General features: G+C 40.3%; 1 non-coding gene across 1 annotated transcript; it reads left to right on the top strand.

Moving 5' to 3' along the window:
- Window positions 1–10,821: 10,821 nt before the first annotated feature.
- LOC112296432 (U1 spliceosomal RNA) lies at window positions 10,822–10,985 on the top strand. The gene has a single exon (XR_002973889.2). It is a non-coding gene; the product is annotated as a U1 spliceosomal RNA (small nuclear RNA).
- The last annotated feature ends 11,546 nt before the right edge of the window (window positions 10,986–22,531 follow it).

Here is a 22,531-nt window from a genome sequence, read left to right as displayed (position 1 = left end):
ATGGACTCAGTGATATAACATAGGAGAAGCACTTAACGCAGAGCCTGCCGCGGAGGGAATGACAGCGCCGCACCTCACGCAGAGGTGAGGCCTCGGCGCGTGGGTCACAGGTCCTGAGGCATGGTTCTGTATTCACGCAGCAGTGGTCTGCCAATCAGAGCGCAGCTCTTCGATGGTGCTGAGCATCTTTTCAATACCATGCTGTGCTTATGCCAGGCTTCACTTTCTCCATCTCACAATACCCTTTTCAGGAAAGAACTAACCGGCCGGCCTCTGTAAATTAAGATATTCAACATTTAATTTAGTTCTACATTATAAAGGACTGAATGTCTCCCAGGAGCTCTCTGATATCTGGAGAAGTATTTTTCCTTGGAAAGTGTACCATTTTGTTCCCTGAATACCCTGAGGTTGCCTATTCATGAAGCATTTCATTTTTTGATTCAATAATTAAAATCTAAGTTCTATTTCAATGGTAAAAAAGGAGATTTCTATACCTTTTTAAAATTGAGATACAATTGACATATAACACTGTATTCATTTAGGTGTATAACATAATTATTTGAATGATTACCACGGTAAGTTAGCACTCAGACTACACAGGCACGGATTTTTTATATTGTGATGAGAATTATTAAGATCTACTGTCTTAGCTGCTTCCGAATATGTACACCAGTACAGTGGTGTTAACTATGTCACCACGCTGCCCGTCACATTCCCGTGACTTATTTGTCTTGTCACTGAGAGTTTGTACCTTTCAATCACCTTCACCCATTTGTGCCCACCCATCACCTGCCTCTGGTTACCACCAATCTGTCCTGGGTGTCTGTAAGTTCAGGATTGTTTTTAGAATCCACATATAAGTGAGATCTTCCAGTACATTTATGCATCACTTAATGAGAGGGACATCTTCTAAGAAATGTGTCATTGGACAGCTTTGTCATTGTGCAAACATCATAGAGGGTGTTACACAAACCTGGATGGTACAGCTACCACACTGCCAGGCTACCTGGTGTAGCCTGTTGCTCCCAGGCTACAGATCTGTACAGCCCATTACTGTAGATCATGGTAACGCATTGCACTGTGGTGCTAAAATGGCTTTGGCACCTCTATACCATAGGAATTTTTCAGCCCCATTATAAGCTTATGGGGCCACCATTTATATGAGGTCCGTTGTTGGCTGAAATGTTACGTGCTGCATAACTGTATTTCTCTTTCTCTGATTTATTTTACATGGTATAATGCCCTCAAGGTCCACTCATGTTGTTGCAAAATGGCAGGATTTCCTACTTTTTACGGTTGAATAATATTCCAGTGTGTGTGTGTGTGTGTGTGTGTGTGTGTAGCCCTTTTTTTATCCATTTGTTAATCGATGGACACTTAGGTAATTTCCGTTGTGAACAATGCTGCAGTGAACATGGGGTGCAGGTATCCTTTCAACACAGTGATTTGGTTTTTTGGATAAATGCCCAGAAGTGGAATTGATGAATCATGTGGTAGTTCTATTTTTAATCCTTTAGAGGAACCTCCATACTGTTTTCCTTAGGTAATTTACTGAGTTGAGTTCTTTATGTAGTTTGGATACTAAACTGTTATCAAATTTATAATTTGTAAATATTCAGTAGATTACCTTTTTACTTTGTTGATGGTTTCCTTTTCTGTACTTCAGCATTTTAGTTTGATGTAATCTCACTGCTTTTGTTCCCTTTGCTTTAGGTGTCAAAACCAAAATAATAATAATAATAATAATAATCATTGCCAAGACTGATGTCAAGGAGCTTACTCCCTATGTTTTCTTCTGGGAGTTTTGTGATTTCAGGTTTTATGTTGAGGTCTTTGATTTTATTTTGAGTTGGTTTTATGTATGTTGGTAAGAGAGTGATCCAGTTTCATTGTTTTGCATTTGGCTGTTTAGTTTTCTCAAAGCCATTTATTGAAGAGACTGTCCTTTGACCATTGTATGTACAATACTCAGCTTCTTTGTTGTAAATTAATTGGCTGTGTATGAGTGGGTTTATGTCTGAGATTTGTGTTCTGTTCTGTTGATCTCTGTGTCAGTCTTTATGCCAATACCAAACTGTTTTGATTACTATAGCTCTATACTATAGTTTGAAATCAGGAAGAGTGATGCCTCCGACTTTGTTCTTTTCTTTTTTTTTTTCCCTAGATTTCCAGGGCCACAACACTGCTTGAGCACTAAGTAGTGAAAACTGACTGAGGTATGGGAAGCCTCTGAGCCCTGAGTTTTGGGTCTGTGCTTCCTCCAGAGGTGAAATTCTCCAAATCATGAGCTCTAAGGGTTTATCTTTCTAGCTGGCTTTGTCTGCTGGTGCCTGTTCAGCACCACTCATTCAACTCAATTTATTTTATTTTGAATTTCAATTAACTTTATTTTTTCATACATTAACATTTTTTTTCTTTAAAATTTTTGTATTTCTATCCTCCACCTCCTCCCCTTGGGCAACCATTAGCTTGTTCTCTGTATCTATGTATCTGTTTCCATTTTGTTTTGTTTATTCATTTGTTTTGGGTTTTTTTCTTTTGATTCCACATGTAAGTGAAATCATATGGTATTTGTGGTATTTATCTTTCTTTAACTGATTTTACTTAGCATAATACCCTCTGGGTCCCTTTATTTTGTCACAAATGGCATGATCTCATCCCTTTTTATTGCTGAATAATATTCCATTATGTGTGTGTGTCTCTAGATAGATGGAGATGGAAATCTAGGTTGCTTGCATATTTTGGCTATTACTAGCAATGCTGAAGTGACCATAAAGGTGCATATATCTTTTCAAATTATTGTTTTTGTTTTCTCTGGATAAATACCCAGAATTGGAATTGCTAGAGAATATGGCAGCTGTATTTTAAATTTTTTTCAGGAAACTCTATACTGTTTTCCATAGTGGCTACACTAATTTACAATCCTTCCAACAGTTCAGGAGAGTTCTCTTTCTCCACTTCCCTGCCAGGACTTGTTATTTGTTGATTTATTGATGATAGCTAGTCTAACAGATGGTTTCAATTTGCGTCTCTCTGATGATTAGTGATGTTGAGCATCTTTTCATGTCTGTTGGCCATCTGTATGAACTCTTTGAAGAAATGTCTATTCAGGTTCTCTGCCCACTTTTTAATTAGATTGGTTTTTTTTAGTGTTCAGTTGTATGCATTCCTTATATATTTTGGATGTTAACCCCTTATGGGATGTATCATTGGCAAATATCTTCTTTCATTCAGTAGATTGTCTTTTCACTTTTTTGATGTTTTCCTTTGCTATGTAAAAACTTTTTAGTTGATGTAGTTCATTTGTTTATTTTTTTCTTTTGTTTCCCTTGCCTGAGGATACATATTCAAAAACACACTGTATTGCTAAGAGTGACGTCAAATAATTCAGTACCTATGTTTTCTTCTAGGAGTTTTATGGTCTTAGGTGTTACATTTAAGTCTATAATCCAGTTTTAGTTTATTTTTGTATATGGTGTAAGAAGGTTGTCCAATTACATTTTTTGCATGTATCTGTCCAGTTTTGCCAACACACCACATTTATTAAAGAGACTATCTTTACCCCGTTGTATATCTTTGCCTTGTTTGTTGTAGATTAATTGACCATATAAGTGATCATTTATTTCTGGGCTCTCCATTCTATTCCACTAATCCACATATTAGTTTTCATACCAGTACCATACTATTTTGATTATTGTAGCTATAGTATAGTTTGATATCAGGGAGTATTATACCTCCCACTCTGTTCTTCCCAAAATTTCTTTCACTATTCAGAGTCTTTGTGGTTCCATATAAATTGTAGGATTAGTTCTAATTCTGAGAAGAATGACATTAGTATTTTAATTAAGATTGCATTGAATCTGTGTATTGCTTTAGGTAATAAGGATGTTTTAACAATATTATTCCAATCTATGAACAAGAGATATGCTTCCATTTATTTGTATCTTGTCCAATTCTTTCTTCAGTGACCTATAGTTTTCAGAGTACTGGTCTTTCATCTCTTTGATTAAATTTTTTTTTTTTTAGGTTTTTTTAGTGAGATTGAAAATGAGATTGTTTTTTGAAATTCTCCTTCTGATTGTTACTGGTGTGTAGAAATGCAACAGGTTTCTGTATATTAATTCTGGATCCTACAATTTTACTGAATTCATTTTTTAATTCTATTAGTTTTTGGTGAAGTCCTTAAGATTTTCTTTTCTTTTTAAGTATGTTTTATTGATTATACTATTATATTGTCCCATTTTTTCCTCCCCTTTATCCTGCTCCACTCTGTACTCCTATATTTCCGTCAGCATTCCCCCCACTCCCCTTAGTTCATGTCCATGGGTCGTACATATAAGTTCTTTGGCTTCTCCATTTCCTATACTGTTCTTAACCTCCCCCTGTCTATTTTGTACCTACCATTCATGCTTCTCATCCCCTGTAGCTTTCCCCCATTTTCCCCCCTCCCTCTCCCCAATGATAACCCTCCATGTGATCTCCATTTCTGTGATTCTGTTCCTGTTCTAGTTGTTTGCTTAGTTTATTTTTGTTTTTGCTTTTTTGGTTCAGTTGTTGATAGCTGTGAGTTTGTTGTCATTTTAATGTTCGTAGTTTTGATTTTCTTTTTCTTAGTAAATCCCTGTAACATTTCATATGATAAGGGTTTGGTGATGATGAACTCCTTTAACTTGACCTCATCAGGGAAGCACTTTATCTGCCCTCCCATTCTAAATGATAGCTTTGCTGGGTACAGTAATCTTGGATGTAGGTCCTTGCCTTGCATGACATTCAATGCTTCTTTCCAGCCCCTTCTTTGCCTGTAAGGTGTTTTTTATTTTCTTTTGTTTTGTTTTTGAGAAACCAGCTGATAGTCTTATGGGAACACCTTTGTAGGTAACTGTCTCCTTTTCTCTTGCTGCTGTTAAGATTCTCCCCTTATCTTTAATCTTGGGTAATGTAATTATGATGTGCCTTGGTGTATGCTTCCTTGCGTCCAACTTCTTTGGGACTCTCTGGGCTTCCTGGACTTCCTAGAAGTCTATTTCCTTTGCCAAATTGGGGAAGTTTTTCTTCATTATTTTTTCAAATAAGTTTTCCATTTCTTGCTCTTCCTCTTCTCCTGAATTCTTGTTTCTTCATTCTGTTGTAGTTGAATGTTTATTTCTTCCTTCTGCTCCAAATCGTTGATTTGAGTCCCAGTTTCCTTCCTTTCACTGTTGGTTCCCTGTACATTTTTATTTATTCAGTTAGCATAGCCTTCATTTTTTCCTCTATTTTGTGACCATACTCAACCATTTCTGTGAGCATCCTGATAACCAGTGTTTTGAACTCTGTATCTGGAAGGTTGGCTATCTCTTCATCACTTAGTTCTGTTTTTGGAGCTTTGATCTGTTCTTTCATTTGGGCCATATTTTATTTTGTCTGGGCCGGCCTGTTATGTAGTAAAGGGCAGAATCTTAGGTATTTTCCAGGGTGGTGCAACCCTCTTCACTGTGTTTTGGTGCTGTAGGTGTGTAGGTGGGGGAGAGGTCTGAGAGGAAACAATGCCACTTGCTTGGCTCTCTGCCAGTTTTCAGTCACTTCCCCTGCTACCCTCAAGCAAATTGGGCTCTTCTGGTGCTGATTCCCAGGTGGGTGGGTTTGTGTACATTCTAGGACCCTTTGGGTTTTTCCAGTGAACTCTCCTGTGAGGCTGGGAGTTTATTCTGCTGTCACAACCCCCACAGGTTTTTACAGTCAGAGATTCTGAGGCTTTATTTCCCTGCACTGGACCCTGGGTTTAGTAGTCTGTCTTGCTCCCCAGTTCCTCCTGGCTTACCCACATGCGAATGTGGGACTGCCTGGTCTGCCAGCTGCCACCTTCCTGCGCATCCTCTCTGCCCTGGCTTCCCATCTCTGCCCCTCCTACCAGTCTGGATAAATGTTTCTTTAACTCCTTGGTTGTTGCACTTCCATACAGTTTGATTTTCTGGCAGTTCTTTTTATTTTTTGTTTTTAAATTTGTTGTTGTCCTTGTTTTGGTTGTTCATGGAAGCAAAGTATATCTACCTATGCCTCCATCTTCACCAGAAGTTCCAGGATATTCTATGTGTAATATCTTTTTATCTGCAAATAGGAGAGTTTTACTATTCCTTTTCAATTTGGATGCCTTTTACTTATTTATTTTTTCTGATTACCGTGGCTACGACTTCAAATGTCATGTTAAACAGAAGTGATAGTAGGCATCCTTGTCTTGGTTCTGACCTTAGAAAAAAAGATTTTAACTTTTCATCTTTGAGTTTGATATTAGCCATGGATTTGTCATATATGGCCTTTATTATGTTGAGATATGTTCCTTTTATACAATTTTGTTGAGAATTTTTATCATAAAAGAATGTTGAATTTCTTTTATCAAATGCTTTTTCTGCATTGACTGAAATATCATATGGTTTTTATCCTTTATTTTGTTAATATGTGTCGTGTTGATTGGTTTATTGTTTACTGATGTTGAAACATTCTTTAATCCGTGGAAGGAATACTGCTTGTTATAGTGTATAATCCTTTTAATATGTTATTGAATCCAGTTTGCTAATATTTTGTTGAGAATTTTTGCATCTATGTTTACCAAGAACATTGTTCTTTAATTTTCTTTTTATGTAATGTGTTTGTCTTCTTTTGATATCAGGGTAATACTGGCTTCATAGAATGAGTTTGGAAACATTCCTTCCTCTTCAATTTTTTGGAATAGTTTAAGAAGGATAGATGTTAATACTTTTTAAATGTTTGGTTGAATTCACCTGTGAAGCGGTCTAGTTCTAGAATTTTACTTGTTGGGGAGTTTTTTGATTACTGCTTCAATTTCATTGCTAGTAATTAGTCTATTTAGATTTTGTATGTCTTCCTGGTTCAGTCTTGGAAGACTATATATGTCTAGAAATGTATCCATTTCTTCTAGATTGCCAAATTTGTTGGCATATAATTGTTTATAGTATTCTTTAATGAACACTAAACTACCTTATATTTCAGTAATGTCAGTTGTAACTCTTCTTTCATTTATGATTTTATTCATTCACACTCTCTTTTTTTCTCGTTTGGCTAAAGGTTTGTCACATTTGTTTATTTTTTTCAAAGAACCAGCTCTTGGCTCCATTGATCTTTTCTACTATTTGTTTGTTTCTGCTGTGATCTTAACTGTTTCCTTCCTTATATTTGAGTTTTGTTTGTTTTTCTTTTTCTAGTTTTTCTGGGTATAGTGTTAGAATATTTATTTGGGATTTTTGTTTGCTGACATAGTCTGGTATAGCTAAGAACTTCCCTCTTAGAACTGTTTTGCTGCATCAATAAATTTTGAAAAGTTGTGTTTTTATTTTTATTTGTTTCAAAATAGTTTTAATTTCCTCTTTGATTTCCTCCTTGATCCATTACTTGTTTAATAGCATGTTGTTTAGTATACATATTTGTGTTTTTCTCAGTTTTCTTCCTGTAGTTGATTTCTAGTTTCATGCCATTGTCAAAAAAGGTGCTTGATATGATTTCAGTGTTCTTGAATTTATTGAGGCTTATTTTGTGGCCTAATATGTGATCTGTCGTGGAGAATGTCCCATGTGTACTTGGAAAAAAAATGTAGATTCTGCAGTTTTGGATGAAATGTTCTAAAAATGTCCTATGTCAATCTAGTCTAATGTGACTTTTAAGGCTATTATTTTCCTGATTAATTTTTTGCCTGGATGATGCATTGATGTGAGTGGGGTATCAAAATCCCCTACTATTATTGTATTACTGTGGGTTTCTACATTTATGTCAATTATTAATTTCTTTATATATTAGGGGGCTCCTATATTGGGTACATAGATATTTGCAATTTCTATATCCTCTTCTTTGACCCCTTTATAATTATGTTTCCTTTTTCTTTTTTTTTTCTTTTATGTACTTTGTTTTAAAGTCTACTTGTCTGATATAGTATTGCTACCCCAGCTTTCGTTTTATTTCTACTTGCATGGAATATCTTTTCCATTTCTTTGCTTTTAGTCTATATTTGTCTTTCAATTTTAAGCGAGTGTCTTGTAAGCATCATATAGATGGGTCATGTTTTATAATCCATTCAGCCACCTTTTGTATTTTTATTGGAGTATTTAATGATTTGTATTTAAAGTAATTGTTGATAAGAATGTACTTATTGCCATTTTGCTCATTGTTTTTGGTTGTTTTTATAGTTCTCCTGTTTCTTTTTCTTTTGATCTCTTCCCTTGCAGTTTGCTGGTTTTCCTTAGTGTTTTGTTTGTCTTATTTCCTCTTTATTCTTTGTAAATATTTTGTAGGTTTTTGGTTTGTTGTTACCATAAGATTTATGTACATCATTCTATAACCATAGCAGTCTATTTTAAGTTGAAATTTTTTAAGTCAAATATATTCTATACAGGTGACACTTTCACTCCCTGCTGCATGCTTTGTTATCGATGTCATGTTTTAGATATTTTTGTGTTGTGTATCTCCTAACTTCTTGTAGTTTGAGTTGAGATTGATAATTTTTCTTTTGATCTTGCAGTAATTTTTTTAAATGTGTGATTCACTGAATTTATTAAATATTTGGCTTTACCTGTGAGATTTTTTTCCTTTCTCTTTTCTTATTTCTCGTTATGTTCTTAACTTTTTTGCTTAAAGACCCTTTAACATTTTGTGTAAAACTGGTTTAATGATGATAAAGTCCTTTAGTGTTCCCTTGTCTAGGAAACTGTCTCCTTTAATTCTGAATGATACCCTTGCTTGGTAAATTATTCTAGGTTGTCAGTTCTTTTATTTTAGCACTTTAAGTACCTTCTGGTCTATAAAGTTGGTGCTAAGAAATCATGTTCTTTCTTAAGATTGCTTTTGTGATTCAGGATTTTTTGTAGTTGCATACAAATTTTATGATTATTTTTATTACCAAGAAGAATGCCACTGAAATTTTGATAGGGATTATACTGAAACCATAGATCGCTTCGGGTAGTATGGCTATTTTATCAATACTGATTCTTCCAGTACATAAGCATGAGATACCTTTCCATTTCATTGGGGTTTTTTCAACTTCTTACGATTTCAATGTCTTACAATGTTCAGTGTACAGGTCTTTCATCTCCTCAGTTAAATTTATTCCTAAATATTTTACAATTGTTGATGCTATTATGAATGGGATTTTTAAAATTTTTTCAGATAGTCTGTGTTCATGTATAGAAATACAACTGATATTTAATATTGATTTTGTATCTTGCACAAATTTATTGAAATCATTAAGAGTTCTAACAGTTTTTGTGGAGCCTTTAGGGTTTGCTATGTATAAGATTATGTCATCTCCAAACAGACTATTTTACTTCATCATTTTCTGTTTGGATGCCTTTTATATTTTCCTGCTTAATGCCTAGGACTTCCAGTACCATGGTGAATACAGGTGATGAGCACAGACAGCCTTGTCTCATTTCTGATCTCAGAGGGAAAACTTTCAGCTTTTCATCATTGAGAGTAATGTTAGTTCTGGACTTGTCAAAAATGGCCTTTGTTATGTTGAGGTACATTCCCTCTATACGCACACTGTTGGAAGTTTTTATTGTGAACAAATGTTAAATTTTGTCAAATGCTTTTTCCATATCTTGAGATGATCATATGATTTTTATCCTTCATTTTGTGAATGTGGTGTATCACGTTGATAAATTTGCAGGTGTTGTGCCATCCTTACATCTCTGGAATAAGTGCTGCTGATTGTGCTGAGCGATTTTTTAAATGTATCACTGAATACATTCAAACCACGAGCTGAGTGCCTACTGAAAAGCAGGCAGGAAAGCCCTGGCTGGCTAGCTCAGTTGGTAAGAATGTTATCCTGATCCCCAGAGGTTGTGGGTTTGATCCCCAGTCAGGGCACATGTAAGAAACAACCAGTGAATGCATAAATGAGTAGAACAACAAAGTGATCTCCCTCCCTCTCTCTTTCTTTCTCTCTCTCTCATCAATAAATAAAAAATATTTTTTTAAAAAAGCAGGCACATGGGAGGTTCTTTACCTACATGACCTCCTGGGCCCTTGATGCACTGCTAGGGGCAGCTGTCAGTATCTGTATTTCATAGATGTTGTTCCAGGGTGTGTCTGATCTGAAAGTTTTGCCCCTTCTACTACTATAGTCTGCCTCCCCTCTGGAATTGAGATGAGACAGACACCATGCAGGGATAGTAGGAAAGTCCCACTTCTGGAAGGAAAGATCATACATCTTCCCATTAGCCCTAGTAACATCCCAATAGCTTTAGTAAAAAGGGAGGAAGATTAGAGTAATAGAATAAGAAAGCTCCTAGGGGCCCTAGGGGCAGTTCTTAGCTCTGAAATTCTCTAGTTGTAGAACTTCATGAAAATAATAGCTGCGATGGACTGAATTTTGCCCCCTGTAACTCACACGTTGAAGCTCTAATCCCCCATGTGATGGTATTTGGAGATGAGGCCTTTGTGCACCTTGATCTTGGACTTGTAATGTCCAGAGCTATGAGAAAATGAATTTCTGCTGTTAAGCACCCAGTCTGTGATACTTTGTCATGATAACCCAAGCTGACCAATACAGAATTTGGTACTGAAAAGTGGGGTGCTGCTGTCACATAAACCTAAAAATGTGAAAGTAGCTTTGGAACTGGGTAACTGGTAGAGACTGGATTGCTTTGAAGAGACTATTGATAGAAAAATGAACATTAAAGGTGATTCTGGTGATGTCTCAGATGGAAGTTAAGAACAGGGCATTAAAAGCTGGAGGAAAGGTGAGTCTTGTGATAAGGTGGCAAAAATTTGACTGAATTATGTTCTAGTGTTTTGTGGAAGGTAGAACTTGAGAGTAAAGAAATTGGATATTTTATACTTACCTGGCAGGGGAGATACCATGATCGTGAAGGTGGTTTTCCCAGGGCGAGGCTTATCACTTGCACTCTGGATGCGCTGGCCCCTACGATTTCCCCAAATGTGGGAAACTGGACTGCATAATTTGTGGTTGTGGGGGGCTGTGTTCGTGCTGTCCCCTAACAAAAGAGAGAGAGTGAGAGAGAGAGAGGAAGAGAAAGAAAGAGAGAAAGAGAGAAAGGGAGGAAGGGAGGAAGGGAGGAAGGGAGGAAGGGAGGAAGGGAGGAAGGGAGGAAGGGAGGAAGGAAGGAAGGAAGGAAGGAAGGAAGGAAGGAAGGAAGGAGAAAGAAATTGGATATTTACTTAGGCAATTTCCTTTTTAATGACAGCTTTACTGAGGTATATAACCAAAATAGGTGAGGAGATTCTTAAGCAAAGTGTTCAAGCAGTGGCTTAGTCTTTCCCTATCCCTTATCAGAAAATGTGAGAGAAGAGAGATAAATTGAAGGAATTTAAGAAATAAGGACTCAGAAGTTCAAGATCGGGAAAATCAGCCTATTCAGGGACAGAAAGAGAGAGAGAGAACAAGAGTGAGCATGTACGCACTATGAAGAGAACACCAAAGATATGGGTGGAAAGTCACTTGATAAAGTGATTATGAATGTGAACGATGGATTTAATCAGCCATCTCAGCAGAACCCAGGAACAGAGATGGGGTTATACCAGCAGAGACACTGCCAATTTGGACAATAGGACAATAGAGCTATTAAACTATGAACATATTTTATCTTTCAAGAAAGGGAAGAATGACCCAAAGATGATCCAGAGATCACCGAGGCTGCCGTTCCCACCACAGGCCCAGTATGCAAGGCTATTTCCTCCTTAGTTTCACAGGTTTCCAAGGACAGGCCCCCTCCTCAGTTTCCCCTGCCCACCCCCTCAGGGGCAAGGCCACCACAAAGAGCTGGGGCCAAGGGGCTGATGCCTAGGGCCACAGGGGTGACGCTGTACCCCAGCAGGCCTGGAGAGCAGAGCATCCAGTAATAGAGGATCATTCTTGAGCAATGGGGTCTAATGGAATTTGTCTGGCTAGATTCTGGGCTTGATTAGGACCTGTTACCCCTTCCTTCTTTCCAGTTTCTCCCTTTTGGAATAGAAATGTCTATCTTATGCCTGTCCCACCATTGCATTCTAGAAGCACATAACCTGTCTAGTTTTACAGGTTCATAACTAGAGAGGAATTGTACCTCAGGATGAAACTTAACCTCTAATTTCCTCTGTACCTGATTTACATATTTAGATGAGACTTTGGACTTGAAATTGATGTTGGAATGAGTTAAGACTTTGGGGGCTGTTAGGATGGAATGAACATATTCTGCATGTGAGAAGGACATGAATTTGGGGGGCCCAAGGGAGGGAATGTTATGAATTGTGTTTCCCTAACGCCACATATTAGACCCCTGACTCCCAATGTAATCATATTTCCACATAGGGTCATTGGGAAGCATTTAGGGTCAGATGAGTTCATAAGGATGGGGACTTGATCCAACGGGATTGGTGTGCTTATATGAAGATGAGGAGACACGAGAGAGCTCTCCCTCTCTCTGTACCTGTGCAGAGGAAAGGCCATGTGAGGACAAAGTGAGAAGGAAGCCGTCTGCACCAGGAAACGAATCCTTTGGCACCTTGATATGGAACTTGCAGCTTCCTGAACTGTGAGAAAATAAATTTCTGTTGTATTAGTCACCCAGTCTACGTTATTTTATGTCAGCCCAAGCAGACAAACGCAATAACTAAGGTGACTATAAGCACTTTATACAGGGTCTGGCAGAAGTAACGCCTGCTTGAGTGTGGTTGGTAAGGTAATAATATGGGTGCAATAATTTATAGTTTTAATTTGAACATTTCACCTAAACTGTCATGGTGTGCTTGAGTGTGATATTGTTATGTTACAGAAGTACATGCTTATGATTTTGTGATAAAAGATTTTGTAATAAAGAAACAAGGAGCATTATATGTGCTAGACCCTGTATATATTAACTATTCTAATGTATACACCTGTGAGGGAGAAGCTACACTATCCTCATCTACATATAATATAGATGGGAAGCCTGAAGCTTGGAGAGGTCATTACCTTAGCAGTGAAAAGTAGTCAAGGCATAAATACAGGTGCCAACAGAAAGAAGATCGGTAGTTGGCTAATGCCAGGACAGTGGGATTTGACTAAAAAAGGGGAACAGGGAAACTTGGGGGAGGTGATAGAGTTAATTCCATATCTCGTTTCATAGCATGGTTCCATGAGTATACAAGGTCTTTCTAGGAAGTATCCAGCCACATAATATGAAAAGGAGACATTTATTGGAGAAGATATAAGATACAAGGAACATTCTACATAGGACTATGATGCCTCAGTCCCCTTCAAATTAGGCACCTTGGGACCTCACACAGTTCTCCCAATCGCCATCGGCTGCCCTGTCATATTTTCCTGAATTTTATCAACGGTCTGAAATCTCTTCCCTCTCTAACATGATTTGAGTTTTAGGAAAAGCCAGAAGTCACAGGGCACCAAATCTGGGCTGCAGGGGGGCTGAGTCATCTGGGTGATTTGACGTTTCACAAAGAAACTCTGCACAAGACATGATACATGAGCAGGAGCATTGTTGTGATGAAGCTGCCAATCAACAGTTGCCCGTAGCTGTAGCCTTCTGAGTCATCCAAATAGTTTCCATGGAGGAACGTTCAAACTTAATGCAAAATTTGATGCAGATTCATTGCTCTACTCGCTCAGTCATTTTGAATGTGACGGCCACACAGTACACATGCTCACTCAATGGCATCTACTGCCCCCACTGACTAGTACAGTGAAGTCATCATTGCTCACACATGCGCATTCCAGTCCACTCTCCTTGGCTGCCAGGTTACATCGATGTCACGCAGACCGTTTTCATTATATTAACAACATCTGGACTTTTTCCAGACAGATCTTGTAAATATTTGTCAAAACTTACTGAACTATATGCTTAAAATGGGTACATTTTATTATATGTAATTTATGTCTCAATAAAGATGATTAAAATTTTTAAAGAAAAATAAAACATTCTTGCCGTTAAAAAGAAATATATATAACTGGAGTCACACCACTGGGTCCGAATCCTGGCTTCCTTACAAATTAACTGTGATTTTAATCAAGTTACTTAATCTTTCTAGGTCTCTCAGCCTCCAGTTCCTCATCTGTAAAGTGGGGACAAGAAGGTTCTCTTAATATATATTTTAAGACTGTCATAAAAGTCTTTTATACTAGATTCTGTTCATTTATGTATTCACCCAATAAACTCATAATGAACACCTACTGTGTGTCAGCTACCATCCTAGGTAGGAAGGATGGACAGTGTAGCGGTACACAGGACAGGTCACCATGGAGCTAATTTTCTAATGAGGGTGGAGGATACCACAGCCCCCCCCCCAAAAAAGATAATTGCAGATGGAAGTTTATGCTATAAATGAGATTAAACAAAGTAATGCAGTCGCCCAAAGGATATATTAGCATGCTCTGGGAAAGACCTCCTGAGGAGGAAACTGAATCCAATTTTAAAGGAGGAGACAGTGCAAAGATCTGAAAGATGAAGGCTGTAGGCGGAAAGAATAGTGTGTGCAAAGGCCTTGAGGCTGGGAGGACTTTTGACAGTCAAGGAATAAAAAGCCCAGTGTGACTGGAGAGTAGTGAGTACAGCTGAGAGGCAGGAGCAAGGAGTATGGTCTGAGATAGGTGGGGTGGGGTGCATGGATCAGTGGCTTTTTGGGGGTCATGAAGGCAAGGAAAAGCCCTTGGAAGTTTACAAAGGGATCAACAAGATCTGATTTTGTTACAACAATCACTTTGGCTATGCTGTGAAAAGTTATTTGTAGAGGAGACAATTAGAGAAGCCCGGAAGCTTGTAGGAGGCTATTGCAGCATTATGGACACTGGGGGCTCCTCGGACCATGGCGGTGGCCTTGCAGAGGGAGAGAAGGAGGTGGATTCTGGACGTATTTTGGTGATAGAGTCAGTATGTCTTGCTGATGTATTATTGCATGCGTGGATGAGAAAAAGAAAAGAATCAAGGGATGCGTGGATGTCTTTGGCTTGTGTAACTGGGTACACGCCAGTGCCATTTGCTGAGGTAAGGGAGTCTCAGGCAGAAAACTGAAGTTCTGTTTTAGACCTGATAACTTGGAGGTGTATGTTAGGCAACCATATGGAGATGTCATGTATGCAACTGGATATGACACTCTGGAGCTCAGGGGCAAGATCAAGACTAAAGATATAAAGAGATGTCCATAGCAGTGTAAAGTGTGCTGTCCTTACTGCTCCTAGCAATTGCAGGGGGTGCCATTCCTCCTGTCTCTCCGTGAGGTATAGTTCAGTCTCCCTAGATGCCTACCGGGAGCAGGAGCAAGGGGGAAGGAAGGGGACACTAGGTCAGAGGTTGTTCTCAGCAGACACTGACAGCCAATCATCACATGCCAAAAAATACTTCCCTTTGCTAAGGGATCATATATATTTGCAGACTGCTTCTGACTCCTCGTGGTTCCGGTCTCATGTTGAAGGTCACCTTCTCTAACCACCCTGCCTAAAAGATTCCCCCCCCCCTCCACTGCAGCATTACCTCATTCAACACACTCGATTTCACTCAAATCATTTGTTTAGAGTTATTAGTTTATGGGTTTTAGTTTCCTCTGTTGGAGAGAGAATTAGACTGCCTGGTTGAATCCTGCCTGTCTTGGTCAGCCAGAACTAACACAATGCCTGGCACACAGTAGGTCCACAATAAATATTTTGTTGAAGAGGTGGATGAGCTGCCCCTGCCTGAGATGTCATTGGCACTCTACACATGGGCCGGAGTGGCCTTATTCCAGATCACCACGCTCTCGGCTCAAAACAAGGAATGGGTTTGGTTTTGTTTTGCTTTGCTTGTTGTGGTGAAACCATTTAACAGGAGATCTACCCACTTAAGGAAATGGTCAAAGTCATAGAAGCAAAGAGTAGAATGGTAGTTGTCAGGGGCAGGGGTGAGGGGGAACGGGGGAGTTGCTATTCAATGAGTATAAACTTTCAGTTATGCAAGACGGATAAGGTCTAAGGAACCGGCTTTTAAAGACTGCACAGGGAGTAATTATCAGGGAATGTAAAGGCAAACAACACAGCGGATTTCCCAGAGCCGCAGGCACAGCCGCCCTTTGCATCCTTTGCTGAGCACCGTGGCGCGTGCCCCCTGTTAGAAGCAGGATCACGGCCCAGGGATGGATGGATCCACTCCAACTGCCCGCTAAGCTCGTGAAGCAAAAGAGTTTTGTAAGCTTTTTGAGTTGTTCTCATGAGATGTCAGGGCCAGCAAACTGAAAAAGCCGGGTGGCTCTTTGCCAACTGCCTGGTCGAAAATCTAGCCTCTTATGGAAAAAGAAATTGAGAAAGTATTTTAAGATTTCTAATCAGGATATTGTCCTCTGCAGGGGAGAAGGCTAGTTTCATATTCCATCCCAACACACTGGGAAGTTCTGGGAATAAAGCACGCATCTGGCTTCTCCAGGACTAGAATGAGAAGCGAGGTGCCAGCTCTGCCCCGGAGGAGGAAGCTGCAGATACCACAGGCGCCTCTGATTCTCAGGACCATCCACCAGCTCTACTGAGTGGGAGAAAGTGGCCCGTGGGTCCAGTTAAGGAAGTAGACAGTGAAGTAGCAGAAAAGTTGTAAAGAGGGGTTGAAATGGTGCAGACTTTGGTTAATCTGAACTGTGGCTCTCATACTGTTCGCAAGAGTATTAATTTATGCATGTGAATTAGCCAATAGGGAGGCATAAAAGCCAAGGGAAAACCTGGTAAAATTTCCATTATTCTAGAGCAAGGAGGTCAAAGTTCATGTGGTGAGAGAAATCTGACATATGCAGGGAGATGATAGAATTTTTCTTTTGAAATATTGTTTATACCTGTTTTTAGTCTGATGAAAAAAGCTGTCTCTTCCTCACTAAACAGTTAGTGTGATAAAGTTCTGGAAACATCTGTCTCTATCAATCACAGTACTTGGGAAGGGACAGGGACGGCTTATCTTTACAGCCTGAGTTGCCAGGAAAGAGGTGCTGATGACCCTCCTGGCCAAAACCTTGCCGACGCCTGACGGCCGGAAGTGGGAAGCACTTGACCCAGCCAACCTGTTGGCTTGCTGGCACTTGGTGTCTGATACCAGCATGGTGAACATTCTTTTTTTTTAAAGATTTTATTTATTTATTTTTAGAGAGAAGGGAAGGGAGAGAGAAAGAGAGGGAGTGAAAGATGGATGTGTACTCCCCCAGCCAGAGACCCAGCCCACAACCCAAGCATGTGCCCCAACCAGGAACGGAACCCAAGAACCTCTGGTTGGCAGGCTGGTACTCAATCCACTGAGCCATACCAGCCAGGGCAAAAAGGTAAACATTTTTATATCCCCAGATATATAAGAATAGCTCTTTGCAAAATGCTACGTAGTTAACTTTTTGTGCATTCTGCTTTGTGGATTATACAGTGATGCTCATTTTTACCATCACCATTCTCCAAAAGTTAAAGACCAAGAATCCACTCCTTGAGAATCCCAGTACAAAAGTAAAATGAACAAGTGACCGATGGCACGGATTGAAAATGTGTAACCCTGACTGGCATGTGATTTTTAAAGCAGAAACAGTTTCTGTGGGATAGGGGTTGGACTGCGCAACAGCAGTTCTCCCATTCTTTCCTGCCCTTCCTGAGCTGAAGGCCAGCGGCAGCTTCCCCACCCGCGATGCCTCTCGCCCCCAACGTGACCTGCTGCATGCCAGGGTGTGCCACCCTCGTGGTGTGCAGATGAGGAGGGACAGCCTCATGCTGCCTGCTGGAGTGAATGATGGTGGGACGCAAATTCTGTAGTGGTGGCGAGACAAATTTCCACTCATCATCACTGATGCTCATAATCAAAACAAGAAAAAAATCATGGAAATTTTTTAAAAATGTCTCTCAAATGATTGTATTTCTTTCATCTCTGAAGTCCCCAGGGTATGTAGTTCTTGGCAAGCAGGCAGACTGGGTGGATCTGCAAGGCTTGCCCTCTGGGACATTGACAGGGGCTACCTGGGGGAGAGCAGTGGAAGGGCTGGGCAGGCCCCTCCCTCCAGCAGATGCTTAGGAAAAGTTTCCACTTGGCCTTGGATTGGGTAACCCAGAGGTTTGCAACAGCCTCCCTCTTCCAAACTAAACACTTGGGTCTGAGCTATTAACTCCAAGTAAACAGACTGCCCTGAGGAATCCAAAGCAAAATCTAACTGAACAAAGAAAATGAATTTTAGACACTGCCTGCAGATAACAAGTGGGGTGGAGGTAAAGCTGCTCTTTGCAAAAGATCCAGGCACTTGAGCAACTGTAAAAAAATAATAAAATAAAATAAAAAGTCAGTCCTTTTGATTTTTAGGAAGATAAGAAAATCAATTCTGTTTAATTCCGTTTTCAGGGGCTGGGTTGGAAAGCAAACAGATTTAAAGATGATTGACAAATGCATTGATTGACTTTAAATTTACTGATGGAAAGCTAGTACAGAGAAGCTAAATCATCTCTGCATCACAGAGAAAACGCATCCAAGGAACAAGAGTAGAACTCAGCCCTGAGTGTTGGCCTCTGACAACGACGGCCTTCCACACAGGAACCATTCTCCATCGTGGGAAGTTTCCCCATGGTCCTTGAGCCCTCTGAAAGAGGGTGTTATAGACTGAATGTTTGTGTCCCCCCAGAATTCATAGGTTGGAACTCCAGTCCCCAGTGTGATGGTTTTGGAGGTGAGGCTTTTGGGAGGCAATTAGGCCATGAGGGTGGAGCCCTCAGGAATGGGATGGTGCGGTGCCCTTAGAAGAGAGACAGAGAGCTGCTTCCTCTCTGCTCTCCTTCCTGGGAGGACACAGGGAGAAGACAGCCATCTGTAACCAGGAAAGGGCTCTCACGGACACCAGATCTGCTGACTCCTCATTCTTGGACTTCCCAGCTTCCAGATCTGTGAAAAATAGATGTTTGTTGTTCAAGCCACCCAGTCTGGGGCATTGTGCTGTAGTAACTAAGAGAGCTGACAGAGGGATCTGAGCCTGCGTTGACCTTGGCCTGCAGAATCCTCAGGGTCCCTTTCACCCTGGATTTCTGTATGCTTTTAATCGACTCTCCTAGACTCTTTGTTAGGTGTTGGAGAAGGAGACAATAGGTAACTTACCAGTGCTTCTGTGATTTTCAGCTACCTCCAGGGTCGCCCATTGTCTCTCCTTGCTAAAAGTACCCAGCTGTGGAAATGGTAGAGACAGTGGCAAAGATGTGTCTATTATCTCACAGTTTTACTGAGTTGTCAGTAATCACACAGTTATTACTAAGTTTGCGGTCATCTATTACACAGTCATAGATAGCTAACGTATCAGCCTGGTGTTTGCATTGGGATCTGTTTGCCAATGTTCAGAGCGACTGCTAGTACCTTGATTTATATCTTTTTATCGAGGGGGTTTCCCAAAGTAATTTCTCCCAGAATAAGTGTTTATTCTGAAGATAAATGACCTGTGTTACCCTCATATCAGTGATTTCTTAGTTCTGGCTACTGGTTAGCATCATGGAAGGGGTTTTGTTTCGTGTTTAATGCTGATGCAGAAGCCCCTTTCAGGTCAGAGGGGGCACCTTGTTTACAGCCCCCTCTCCTTCCTGACGGGCAGCTGGGGGTTGATGCCCACTAGGTCAGAGTCACGGTATGTAACTGTCCAGCACCGTTAGAATGGCAGTTTTGTCCCTGTTTCTACCATTCAAAGGTGCAGACATATTGAAGTTCACTTTCAGAGAACCCAGCTACACAATTAAAAACTGTTTTTAATAAAAGAAAAGGACATTTCAGTGTCTGCTTTGAATTTTCCTGTTTTATTGGACAGGAAGGAATGAAATGCCAGGCCATCCAGTTCATGCCAGCCATCTGGCAAATGGACATTCATCTCCTATGACTCTTTAATGGGGAACAGGATTAATTGCAAAAACACAGATAATCAAAAAGTTTCACTCACTTCCTTTTTGAGCCTCCTCCCTGACCCTTTAGCAAAAGTTGAAGAAAGCAGCTGACGAACTCATTGGAGTTTTACCTTTTACTATGTTCACAGCCTCTAGTGCCAAAGCCAGCAAGTCCTACAGAGAGCAGGGGTGGCCTCAGGGGTGAGGAGGGGGGAGCAAATCAAGGGGATTTTTAGTCACTTCCTGTGAGGAATAGTGTCTGAATAACCAAAAAGTGATTTTGCCACATATTTTCTTTGTTCGTTGTAAAGATGGCAAGCAGATGGTATTTTTCAAGGTTGTGGTCCTATAGTCCAGGAGAGTTGGAAGCTAAAAAGAACTTGAATCTTTATAAACAGAGCAATCTTTGGATAGGGCAACTCAGCTGCTGTAGGGCATTAGCCAGGGAAGATACAGTTCTGGAGGTAGGAACTTCCTCGAGGCCAGGAGCTGACAGGACCCTGGAACATACTGAGCAATACCCCTGGCCCTTGCACTTGGCCAAGGATGAGGCAAGATAAGTCAGGAAGACTTATGTAGAGGAAGAGGAGGAAATGTGTGTGATTCTTTGCCTTTCCCCTTATATGTCTCCAAGTCTTCCATGACACTACTGCCTTCTTTACCCCTTCATTCCTTCCTCAACAAGCATTTAGTTAGTATCACGTTGTGCTGGCCAGAGAATTTAGAGATGAATTAGCCTCAAACCTGGCCATCAGGGAGCTCACAAATGAGCGATGGGGACAGACACAAAGACTAACCAGAAAGAAATGTGGTCAATGGCTAGAATGGGAGGGTGCCCAAAATGCTATAGGATCACGGAAGAAGGAGGAATTGATTCCAGTTAGGAAAGGCTTCACAAATCAGGGTATAATTGAACTTGGTTGTTGCACAGTGTGAATATACCTTGCACTACTGAGATATACACTTAAAATGACTAAGATAGTAAATTTTATGATATTTGATTTTTACCAAACTTTAAAAAATGATTCTTCACAAAACTTTCCAGTTGAGATTAGCCTGGATAACCCAAGGCTTTTCAATAGTTACCTAGTTTCCAGACTATAAGACTTGGAAGAATTACAACAGTCGCTGCGGGGAATGAGAGTCATGACCGCCTTTGAGCAGATTTTGAAACCTGGATAAGACTTTCTGAGACAAAGGGACAAAGACCAAAGCGAAAGGCAGGGCAGTGGTAGGAGCAAGGACCTTTGGTGCTGAGCGAATCACATCCGTTGTGGCTTAGGGTCAGGAGGCATAATGAGGGAGGAAAACCAGGGGGAACTGAGATAATGATTTCTTTTTATTGATATAAAGTTTGTCTAACAGAAACTCCTTATTTAACCATTGTAAGGTACACAATTAAACAGTTTTCAAACATCACCACTATCTCATTCCAGAACATTTTATCACCCCACTCCCCTATTCACCCCCTGTACCTGGGAACCATTCATCTACTTTCTGCCGCTTTCTTTTTCTCTTCTCCTTCTGGAACCCCTATTAAGCATATGCTGGCTAGTGTATGGAGTCCTGCAGGCCTCCTATGTTCTGCTCACTTTTGTTCATTCTTCATTATTTCTATTTCTCAGACTGGAGATTCTCAATGGACCTATCTTTAAGTTCACTGATTGTGTGTTCTGCCCATTCAAATCTGCTGTTGACCCCCTCTAGTGAAATTTTTTTTTCCATTTCAATTGTACTTTTCAACTCCAGAATTCTCATTTGGTTCCTTTTTGTAATTTCTGTCTTTTATTAATACTCCCTATTTGGCGAGATGCTGTTCTCATGGATTCCATTTTGTTCACTATTCATACACTTCAACATTACTAAAGAAGAGAAACTTCAGGGTTTTCCCTTGACCTTCCTGCAGTAAGAGTCTTAATCCCATGGTCAGGGATCCACTGTGGGCGTCTGCAGACCCCAAAAGTGTCCACATGTTCAGGAGCTGGGGGATTAATTCAGAATGGTCTCACAGACCGTGAGACTTACCGTGGCATGGACTTGACCAAAACATCCTTTACTCTCGAACCCCATTAGCATGGCCTCTGACTGTTGGCTCAGAGGCAGCCTAGCACTATTACCCAATCCCAGGAAGATTTTAGAATTTCCCTTTCTCTGGTGCACATTTAAAGTGGTGCACACCTACAGGTTCTTGGTAGGCAACGAGGAAGATGAATAGTATTATGTAATGTTACCACAAAGTCTTTCTTCAAGGGTTCCTGACCTCTCCTTAAATCAAGGAGCTCTATGAACTGTCTCAGGTTGAGGGGCTATGACTTTCCCACAAGTTGAGGCTCAAGCCAGGCCCTTGGTGTGTGTCTGTGTGTGTATATGATCCGTCTAGAAAGTATCCAGCCATGTAATATGAAAAACAGACACGTTACTTAAGAACATACAAGTTACAAGAAACATTGTACACAGGACAATGACACCCCAGTCCCCTTTAAAGTAGGCACCTTGGGACCTCACACAGTTCTCCCAATCACCATCAGCTGCCCCATTGTGTTTTCCTGAATCTCATTGACAGTCTGAAATCGTTCCCTTTCAATGATGATTTGAGTTTTGGGAAAAGCCAGAAGTCACAGGGCACCAAATCTGGGCTGTAGTGGGGCTGAGTCACCTGGGTGATTTGATGTTTTGCCAAAAAACTCTGCATGAGACATGATGCATGAGCAGGCATGTTGTGGTGAT

Source organism: Desmodus rotundus, chromosome 4 (assembly GCF_022682495.2).
Source record: "Desmodus rotundus isolate HL8 chromosome 4, HLdesRot8A.1, whole genome shotgun sequence".
NCBI lineage: Eukaryota > Metazoa > Chordata > Mammalia > Chiroptera > Phyllostomidae > Desmodus > Desmodus rotundus.
The sequence above is the reverse complement of the archived record's forward strand: the minus strand, read 5'-3'. Positions and strand labels throughout refer to the sequence as shown.